Consider the following 11,276-nt stretch of genomic DNA (forward strand, 5'->3'; position numbering starts at 1 on the left):
AGCCAAGGCCTTATAGCAGCAAACAGCAGAACTGAGAAATGAAGCAAATGGTCTCAGGCCTACCACAGAGGCCAGTTTGGTGTGGCTGGCATCTATCAGCTATGTCCTAAATTCTTCCCAAGGAGCCTGAGAAATGTGACCTTCGCCCACCAGAGGTATTACACTTCAGTTTTGACCGCTGAGAGTACGTGTTTACACATACACACAACATTCAAACAGAGGAATTGGTTGAGAAATGTAAAAACACTGTGAAGAACAACATTCCGAGGAAAATAACAAAGCCACTTGCATTTGTCCCTCAAGGGCAAAGCTTGAGAAGATATGTCTGCAGACCCTTATAAAAGACTGGGGTTTCCTAAGCCCAGGGTTCATTGACTGGAATGCAAATTCACTGTATGTATAGCATCCACTGACTACTGACTGTGGTATGAGTTATAAGGTTCTTTGTCTTTGACCCAGGATGCACAAGTTCAGAGTGTTTTTTTTTTATTATTTTACTTTTTATACCATCAATAGAGGCAGACAAAAAAATCTTGAATCTTCTACTAGCATAAAATTGTGGCAGGCTAATTTGTATGCTTGCAAGTAGAATATTACCTCAGAACCTTCATGGTTCTTGTTAACTATGTGAAGTTGTTTTTTTGTGTGTTTTTTTTTTTTTTTTTTTTTGGTTTTTTTTTTTGTTTTGTTTTGTTTTTCTGAGACAGAGTCTCACTCTGTTGCCTAGGCTGGAGTGCAGTGGCACAATCTCGGCTCACTGCAACTTCCACCTCCCGGGTTCAAGTGATTCTCATGTCTCAGCCTCCCAAGTAGCTGGGATTACAGGCATGCACCACCACACCCAGCTAGTTTTGTATTTTTAGTAGAGATGGGGTTTCACCATGTTGATCAGGCTGTTCTCAAAATCCTAACCTCAAGTAATTCGCCTGCCTCGGCCTCCCAAAGTGTGGAATTACAGGTGTGAGCCACTACACCTGGCCTATGTGAAGTTTTATACCATTATTTGGAGTTAGACTGTGATAATTTAAAGATGTACATGGTAGACTCTAGAGCAATCATTCAAAAGTAAAATACAGATAGAGTTAATAAGCCAAAAGTAGGGATAAAATAAAATCATTATTTTATGAATTTAAAAAGAAGTAAAAAAGAAAAAACAAGGAAAAAGGGACAAAGAACAGTAGGGACAAATAGAAAACAAATAGCAAGATGGTATATTTAAATATAACCATATTTATAGTTACATTAAATAAAAATGGCCCAAACTCTCCAATTAAAAGGCAGAGATGTCAGACTATATAAAAAGTCTACATAAATAAGCTCTAAATATAATGCATAGGTAGGTTAAAAGTAAAAGAATAGAAAAAATATAATATACATGAAGCAAACACTAATCATGAAAAAAGCTGAAATGGATGTATCAATTTGTGCAAAGTGAACTTCAGGAGAAAGGATTATAAGCAGAAATAAAGACTGACATTTTATGATGAGAAGTTTATGTCATCAAGAAGACGTAACTAAATATGCATACACCAAGTAACAGAGCTTCAAAGTACATGAAAAAAGAACTGACAGACTGAAAGACAAAATAGATAAATCTACAATTTCAGTTGTAGATTTCAACACTTATCTCTTACGAATTGACAGAACAAGGAGATAGAAAACCAATAAGTATATAAAATATTTAAATAATACTATTAAATAACTTAACCTGATATACAGTTACAAAACATGATACCTAGCACCGGCAGAATACATATCTTGTTCAAGGGTACATAGAACATTCACAAATATAGACCATATTCTAAGCCATATACAATCTCAATAAACTTATAAGGAATGAAATTATACAAAATATATTCTCTGAGCATGACAGAATTAAATTAAAGAGGAGGGCCAGGTGCGGTGGCTCACACCTGTAATGTAATCCCAGCACTTAGGGAGGCCGAGCGGGGCAGATCACAAGGTAAAGAGTTTGAGACCAGCCTGGCCAACATGGTGAAACCCCATCACTACTAAGAATACAAAAATTATCCGGGTGTGGTGGCGCATGCCTGTAATCTCAGCTACTCGGGAGGTGGAGGTAGAATTACTTGAACCTGCAAGGCGGAGGTTGCAGTGAGCTGAGATCGTACCACTGTAGATCGTACCACTGTACTCAGCCTGGGTGACAGAATAAGACTCTGTCTTGGAAAAATAATTAATTAATTAAAGAGGAAAAAGAAAAATATCTAGATAATCCCTAAATATTGAGAAATTAAACAGTATACTTCCATGTAACCCAAGAGTTAAAGAAGAAATTGTGTTGATGGCTGAGCATGGTGGCTCACGCCTGTAATCCCACCACTTTGCAAGGCCAAGGTAGGTGTATCACCTGAAGTCAGGAGTTCGAGGCCAGCCTGATCAACATAGGGAAACCCCATCTCTACTAAAAATACAAAATTTAGCCAGTGTGGTGGTACATGGCTGTAATCCCAGCTACTCAGGAGACTGAGGCAGGAGAATCACTTGAATCTGGGAGGTGGAGGTTGCAGTAAGCCAACATGGTGTCACTGTACTCCAGGCTTGGTGACAGAGTGAGACTCTGTCTCAAAAAGAAAAAAGAAAGAAAAGAAAGAAAAGAAAGGAAAGAAAGGAAAGAAAGAAAGAAAGAAAGAAAGAAAGAAAGAAAGAAAGAAAGAAAAGAAAAGAAAGAAATTGCACTGAAAAATAGAAAATATTTATTACTGAATGAAAATAAAAACACAATAAGTAAAAATTTATAAGACACATCTAAAACAGTGCTAATAAATTAGAGAGTAATGTATAGCTTTAATTGGTTACTTTGGATAAGAAGTGCCTAAAAGCAGTTTTCTAAGCCTCTATATTAAGAAACTAGAAAAAAAGAGCAAAATACACCCAAAGTAAATGGGAAGAAATCATAAAGAGTAGAATTAATGAAATAGAAAATGGACAAAGAGGGCAGGTGCAGTGGCTGTCGCCCGTAATCCTAGCACTTCGAGAGGCCAAGGTGGGCAGATTACTTGAGCCCAGGAGTTTGAGACCAGCCTGGGCAACATGGCAAATCCCCTGCCTCTACAAAGAATGCAAAAATTAGCCAGTCATGGCGTGCGTACCTGTAGTCCCAGCTACTTGGGAGGCTAAGGTGGGAGGATGGCTTGAGCCCAGAAGAGACTGGTGCCACTGCACTTCCAGCCTGGGTAATAGAGACAGACTCTGTATCCAGAAAAAAAGAAGAAGAAGAAGAAGAAGAAGAAGAAGAAGAAGAAGAAGAAGAAGAAGAAGAAGAAGAAGAAGAAGAAGAAGAAGAAGAAGAAGAAGAAGAAGAAGAAGAAGAAGGAGAAGAAGAAGAAGAAGAGGAGGAAGAAGAGGAGGAGGAGGAGGAGAATGGAGAATGTTAATTAATTTGGTACAAAATTTGATTTTTGTTTTCTTTTTTTTTGTGAGATGGAGACTCACTCTCTCGCCCAAGCTGGAGTGCAGTGGCACAATCTCTGCTCACTGCCAGCTCCGCCTCCTGGGTTTATGCCATTCTCCTGCCTCAGCCTCCTCAGTAGCTGGGACTACAGGTGCCCACCACCAAGCCCAGAATAACTTTTTTTTTTTTTTTTTTTTTTTGTATTTTTAGTAGAGATGGAGTTTCACCGTGTTAGCCAGGATGGTCTCAATCTCCTGACCTCGTGATCCACCCACCTCGGCCTCCCAGAGTGCTGGGATTACAGGCGTGAGCCACCGCGCCTGGCCTTTTTTTTTTTTTTTTTTTTTTTTTTTGAGACAGGGTCTTGCTTTGTTGCCCAGGCTGGAGTGCAGTGGCCTGACCATAGCTCACTGCAGCCTCAAACTCCCTGGCTCAAGCGATTCTCCCACCGCAGCCCCCCATCCCCTCAGTAGCTGGGAATTCAAGCACATGCCATCCACCTGGCTAAGTGTTTTTTGTTGTTATGGAAACAGGGTCTCACTTATGTTGCCCAGGCTGGTCTTGAACTCCTGGCCTCAAGTGATCCTTCCACCTCAGCCTCCCAAAGTGCTGGGATTACAGGTATGAGCCATCATGCCCAGCTAAATTTTTTTTTTTTTTTTTTTTTTTTTTTTAGACAGAGTCTTGCTCTGTCGCCCAGGCTGGAGTGCAGTGGTGTGATCTCAGCTCACTGCAACCTATACCTCCCAAGTTCAAGCAATTCTTCTACCTCAGCCTCCTGAGTAGCTGGGATTACAGGCATGAGCCACCGCACCTGGCCTTAAAACTGGATCTTTGAAAAGATGAACAAAGTTGATAAACTAGCTCAACTGATCAAGAAAAAAAGAAGACTCAAATTAACAATGAAAGGGAAATTAAAAAGGGGACATTACCACAGATACTTCAGCTGTGAGAAGGATAATAAGGGACTACTATAAACAACTTATGCCCACATATTCTAAAACTTAGATGAAATGGGCAAATTCCTTGAAAGACACAGAGTGCAATTCTTACTGTAGAAGAAATTAAAACAGTCCCATATTTACTTGAAACATTAAATTTGTAATTTAAAAATCTTTCCTCAAAGAACACACCAGAACATTTGGCTTCACTGGTGAATTCTAGAAAACATTTAAGAAAAAAAAAATCTATAAACTTTCTTTAAATTGAGGAAAAAGTAACACTTCTCAAGACATTTTCTAAGTCTAGTAGTACCCTGATACTTAAACCAAACAAAGGCATTACAAGAAAATAAAATTACATACTAATATAGTTCATGGACATAGATGGAAAAACATTCTAGACAAAATTTTAACAAATTGAATTCAGTAATATATAAAAAGGATAATACGTCATGATCAAGTGGGCTTTATTCCAGGAATTCAAGGGTAATTTGATAAAACAGATGATAAAACCCATATAAGTATCTCAACAGATATAGAAAAAGCATGTGAGGCCGGCCTCATGGCTCACGCCTGTAATCCCAGCACTTTGGAAGGCCAAGGCAGGTGGATCACTTGAGGTCAGGAGTTTGAGACCAGCCTGGCCAACATGGCGAAACCCCATCTCTACTAAACGTACAAAAAAAAAAAAATAGCTGGGTGTGGTGGTGTACCTGTAATCTTAGCTACTCAGGAGGCTGATGCAGGAGAATCACATGAACCTGGGAGGCAGAAGCTTCACTGAACCGAGACTATGCCACTGTGCTCCAGCTTGGGCAGGCAACAGAATGAGGATCTGTCTAAAAAAAAAAAAAAAGGAAAAACAACAACAACAGGCCGGGTGCAGTGGCTCACGCCTATAATACCAGCACTTTGGGAGGCTGAGGTGGGCAATTCACGAGGTCAGGAGTTCAAGACCAGCCTGGCCAACATGGTGAAACCCCGTCTCTACTGAAAATACAAAAAATTAGCTGGGCATGGTGGCATGTGCCTGTAATCCCAGCTACTCAGGAGGCTGAAGCAGAAGAATTGCTTGAACCTGGGAGGTATAGGTTGCAGTGAGCTGAGATCACACCACTGCACTCCAGCCTGGGCGACAGAGCAAGACTCTGTCTAAAAAAACAAAAACCAAAAACCAAAAAAAACGAAAAAAAAAAAAAAAAAAAAAAAACAGAGAAAGTATGTGACACAACTCAACACTCAGCCAGGCGAGGTGGCTCATAACTATAATCCCAGCACTTCAGGCAGGAGGATTGCTTGAGCTCAGGAGTTTGTGACCAGCCTGGGCAATAAAGGGAGGCCTCATCTCTACTGAAAAAAATAAATCAGCCAGGTGTGGTTGTGTGCGCTGTGGTCCCAACTATGCTGTGGTCCCAACTATTCAAGAGGCTGAGGTGGCAGGATTGCATAAGCCTCAGAGATCAAAGCTGCAGTGAACTGTGAAGGCACCATTGCACTGCAACCTGAATAACAGAGCAAGACCCTGTCTCAAACAAGCAAACAAAAAATCCCCCCATAATATATATTAACAATTCAACCTCATTCACATTTAAAACTCTTATCACACTAGGAATAGAAGGGAACTCCCTCACCCGGATAAAAGGCATCTAAAAACAGCTACAGCTCTCATCATACCTAATGGTGAAAGATGAATGCTTTCTTCTAAGACTGAGAACAAGGGTAAAGATAGCCATTCTCACAACTTCTATTCAGAATTGTACTGGAGGTCCTAGCCTGTGTAATAAATCAAGAAAAAGAAATAAAAGGTAAGCAGATTGAAAAAGAAGAAAAAGGGGAAGTATCTGTTGCCGTGGCTGTGGGCCTGGGATTCCCAGCCATGGCAGGTTCCTCCTGGGAGCAGGATAAAAGCCAGAGAGTATGGCCTCCATGGTCCCTTTCTACTGGGCCCAGCCAAGCCACGTAAGCTTCACCTTTGCAACAGCCTCACTGGAGCAAGGAAATATTTGTACCTCAAGATGGGAGAAAGGTGACATGGTCCAGGCCAACCATCTAAGATATATGTCCCACAGGGCACGCCAGGTCCTACATCTCTTTCGTTATCTTGAGAAGAGTGTTGAAGGATTACTTCAAATGTGATGTCCTTTATTGCAAGAACATTAGGGACATTGGTGATAAGAACTACTTGTTGAGGAGTATAGGAAGAAGAAGTCCCAGGTGGCACAGTTCCTGGGGAATGTTCACACTGCCCTGAAGCCATTTTTAGTAAAATTCAATGAGACCACAGATCCTGATAAAAAGCAGATACTATAATGAATTCAGCACATAATGAAGCTTGACACAGAACCGCTTGAGAAAGCTGTGTAGTGCAGACTTGCTGGAGAGGAAGTCAACAGCTGTGTGCAAGGATTGTTGGAAGAGGCCAAGGATTTGCTTTCTGAGCTGGATTCCACATTCTGGAGTCAGGTGACTGACAATTTCATTTTCTCCAAACTGCCCAAGTTCTGGGATGGGGAGTTCCACAAATATGTGGAAACTCTGAACGTCCTCTCTCTGGATGTTTTAACCAGTTAGTGTGTATGTGCCAGAAATTGTGAATTTTGGCCAGGCGTGGTGGCTCACTCCTATAATCCCAGCACTTTGGGAGGGTGAGGCGGGCGGATCACGAGGTCAGGAGATTGAGACCATCCTGGCTAACACGGTGAAACTCCGTCTCTATTAAAAATACAAAAAATTAGCTAGGCGTGGTGGCAGGCACCTGTAGTCCCAGCTACTTGGGAGGCTGAGGCAGGAGAATGGCTTGAACCCAGGAGGCGGAGCTTGCAGTGAGCCAAGAGCGTGCCACTGCACTTCAGCCTGGGCAACAGAGCGAGACTCCATCTCAAAAAAAAAAAAAAAGGAATTGTGAATTTTGTCCATAAAATTGTGAACAATGGTTGGAGCTATGCTTCCAATGGGTCCACTTTGATATAGCAAAGTTTGCTTCTAGTGAGAAACACTGCTGTGGGAAGCTGGTGCCCAAAAATGTTGGGGATCAGAAAGTTCTTCAGGAAGAGGAAGGTTAAATAAAGAAATGAATGAATATAATAACAAAAAAGATAAGCTGTGGACTCTCCTAGTTGTACACAATCTGGATTGTGTTTATCCTTCACGGTTATGGTGGAATGTGCTGAATCTACCACTCAGTCACAGGAAAGTGCTTTTTCACCTAAATAAATTTTAGGGGTTGGGCATGGTGGTTCACTCTTGTAATCCCAGCACCTTGGGAGGCCAAGGCAGGCAGACCACATGAGGCCAGGAGTTTGAGACCAGCCTGGCCAACATGGCAAAACTCCATCTCTACTAAAAATACAAAAGTTAGCTGGGCGTGGTGCCGCGTGCCTGTAATCCCAGCTACTCAGGAGGCTGAGGCATGAGAATCACTCAAACCCAGGAGGCAGAGGTTGCAGTGAGCTGAGATTGCACCACTGCACTCTAGACTGGGCAACAGAGTGAGACCCTGTCTTTAAAAAAAAAAAGGGAAAAGAAAAGAAATTCTAGGAGTTTTCTATACTAAGACCATGAAATGCAAAGATTTTTTTAAAAATTGATGCATGGTAATTGTACTTATTTTGGGGTGTATAAAATATGTAGTAATCAAGTTACAGTGGTTGGATATCCATCACTTCAAATATTTGTCATTTCTTTGTGTTTTGAGCTTTTAGTTTTTTTAGAGGCAAGGTCTCATTCAGTCACCCTGGCTGGAGTGCAGTGGTGGGATCTTAGCTCGCTACAGACTCAAACTCCTGGGCACAAGCAATCCTCCCACCTCAACCTTCTGAGTAGCTGGGACTACAGGCTCATGCCACCATGCCTGGCTAATTTTTGAATTTTTTTCTAGAGACAGCACCTCACTATGTTGCCCAGGCTGGTCTCAAAGTCCTGGCCTCAACGGATCTCCTTGCCTCAGCCTCCCAAAGTGCTGGGATTATAGGTGTGAGCTACCACACCCAGCCCCTTTAGGCAATTCTGAAGTATAAAACAATTTGTTGATGGCTGTGGTTACCTTCTCTGTGTTAGAAAAAAAAGAAAGGAAAAAGGAAAGAAAAAGAAGCAAAGCTGTCTTATTTGCAGATGATATAATAATAAACATAGGAAGAAAATTTAAATGCATGTATTAAAAAGCTACTAGAATTATTGAGTTTAGCAAAATTAATAGAATACAAAGTCAATATACAGATATCATTTGTTCTTCCTCCCCTCCCTTCCCCTTTTCTCCTCTTCCCTCTCCTCCCCTCCCCTCTCCTTCCCCTTTTTCTTTGTCTTTTTCTTTTTCTTTTTCTTTGAGACACCCGTACCATCTTTGTCTTTTTCTTTTTCTTTGAGACAGAGTCTCACTGTCACCCAGGCTGGAGTGCAATGGCAAGATCTCAGCTCACTGCAACTTCCGCCTTTCGGGTTCAAGCAATTCTCCTGCCTCAGCCTCCCGAGTAGCTGGGATTACAGGCACACAACACCATGCCCAGCTAATTTTTGTATTTTTAGTAAAGATAGGGTTTCACCATGTTGGCCAGGCTGGTCTGGAACCACTGGGCTCAAGTGATCCACCCACCTCAGCCTCCCAAAGTGCTGAGATTATAGGTGTGAACCACCACACCCAACCAGTACTTTTAAAAATGCCACAAATAATTAGAAAAAGAAATTAAGAATCAATACTGGCTGGGTGCGGTGGCTCACACCTGTAATCCCAGCATTTTGGGAGTCCGAGGTGGGCGGATCACCTGAGGTCAGGAGTTCGAGACCAGCCATGGTCAACATGGTGAAACCCCGTCTCTACTAATAATACAAAAAATTAACCATACGTGGTGGCGGGTGCCTATAATCCCAGCTACTCGGGAGGCTGAGGCAGGAGAACTGCTTGAGCTGGAGAAGCAGAGGTTGCAGTGAGCTAAGATCATGCCATTGCACTCAGCCTGGGTAACAAGAGTGAGTTCCGTCTCTAAAAAAAAAAATCAATACTATTTATAGTAGCATTTAAAAAATGAACTACTAGGGATAAATTTAATAAAAACTGTGCAAGATGACCTATGTACTGAGAAACTAAAGACCTGGTGCGTTGAGCTATTCTTGCATTGCTATCAAGAAATACCTGAGGGTAATTTATAAAGAAAAGAGGTTTAATTGGCTCACAGCTCTGCAGGCTGTGCAGGAAGCATGGTACTGAGCATCTGCTGCGGTTTCTGGGGAGGCCTTAGGAAGCTTAAAATCACAGAGAAGGCAAAGAGGGAGCCAGCGTATCATATGGCAAGAGCAGGAGCAAAAAAGATTAGGGAAGGAGGTGCTAGACACTTTTAAACAACCAGATCTCTTGTGAACTCATTCACCAAGGAAATGGTGCTAAACCATTCATGAGGGATCCGCCTCCCACCAGGCCCCACCTCCAACAATGGGGATTACAATTCAACCTGAGAGGCTGGGCACCGTGGCTCATGCCTGTAATCCCAGCACTTTGGGAAGCTGAGGCAGGCAGATCACCTGAGGTCAGGAGTTCAAGGCCAGCCTGGCCAATATGGTGAAACCCCGTGTCTACAAAAAAACAAAAATTAGCCGGGCATGATGGTGGTCGCCTGTAATCCCAGCTACTCGAGAGGCTGAGGCAGGAGAATTTGCTTGAACCTGGGAGGTGGAGGTTGCAGTGAGCCGAGATCACATCATGCACTCCATCCTGGGTGGCAGAGTGAGACTCCGTCTCAAAAGAAAAAAAAAAAAAAAAGAAAATTCATCATGAGATTTAGAGGGCCGATATCCAAACCATATCACCTAAGTAAATGGAGAACATATCGTGTTCATGGATTAGAAGACTCCATATTTTTAAGATGCCAATTTTTCCCATATTGATTTATAGACTCAATTAAATCCCAGCAGACTCCTTTGAAGAAATTTATATGCAAAGGATTTAAAATAACCAAAACAACTTTCAGAAAGAACAAAGTGCAAGGATTTATACTTCCTGATTTCGACTATCTCACTATAAATTTACAGTAACACAATTGGTATTGACGTAGTGATAGATATTTAAATCAATGGAACTTAATAGAGAATTCAGAAATAGGCTGGGCAGGGTGGCTCAGGCCCGTAATTCCAGCACTTTGGGAGGCCAAGGCGGGCGGATCACCTGAGGCCAGGAGTTCCAAACCAGCCTGGCCAACACGGTGAAACGCTGTCTCTACTAAAAATACAAAAATCAGCTGGGCATGGTAGCAGATGCTTGTAATCCTAGCTAGTCAGGAGGATGAGGTAGGATGGATGAGGCAGGATGGATGAGGATGAGCTAGTCGGGAGGATGAGGCAGGAGAATAACTTGAACCACGTTGGTGGACGTTGCAGTGAGCCGAAATCGTGCCACTATACTCAGCCTGGGTGACAGAGTGAGACTCTGTCTCAAGAAAAAAAAAAAAGAGAGAGAGACTTTAGAAATAAAATTCCCTATATGGGCAACTGAGTTTTTTACAAAGGTGCTAGGGTAATTAATTTAATGGTAAAAGGGATAGTCTTTTCAACAAATGACACTGGAATAACTGGAATCCATATGAGAGAAGTAAATGCTGTGCGCACCCTCAGCTCCAGGGCAGTGTACAGAGGTTCTCCTCAGGGGAAAGGTGGACCAGAATAACAGAGTTCAGCAACTCTCCCTGACTTTATTTGCAATGGAGCTTGGGGAAGTTCATGCCTAAAGGCATTGTGGGAAACAATACAGATTTTGGTGGTGGAAAATTAAGAGGGAGCTAAACTATAGACCAGTTAGAAATGTTACAGAGAGAATCAGAGTAAGACACAGCTAAGAAGAGCTCTTCTAGGGTAGGAGCAAGCCTTAACGCCTTGCAACACCCTGCCACTGCAGAGGGGCCCACCTTTAACTGGATCAGACTATAGAGCAACTACAC

General features: G+C 42.2%; 1 pseudogene; it reads left to right on the forward strand.

Moving 5' to 3' along the window:
• Positions 1–6,232: 6,232 nt before the first annotated feature.
• On the forward strand, positions 6,233–6,927 carry LOC103246075 (cysteine--tRNA ligase, cytoplasmic-like; annotated as a pseudogene).
• The last annotated feature ends 4,349 nt before the right edge of the window (positions 6,928–11,276 follow it).

Source organism: Chlorocebus sabaeus, chromosome 26 (genome assembly GCF_047675955.1).
Source record: "Chlorocebus sabaeus isolate Y175 chromosome 26, mChlSab1.0.hap1, whole genome shotgun sequence".
In the NCBI taxonomy this organism is placed as follows: domain Eukaryota; kingdom Metazoa; phylum Chordata; class Mammalia; order Primates; family Cercopithecidae; genus Chlorocebus; species Chlorocebus sabaeus.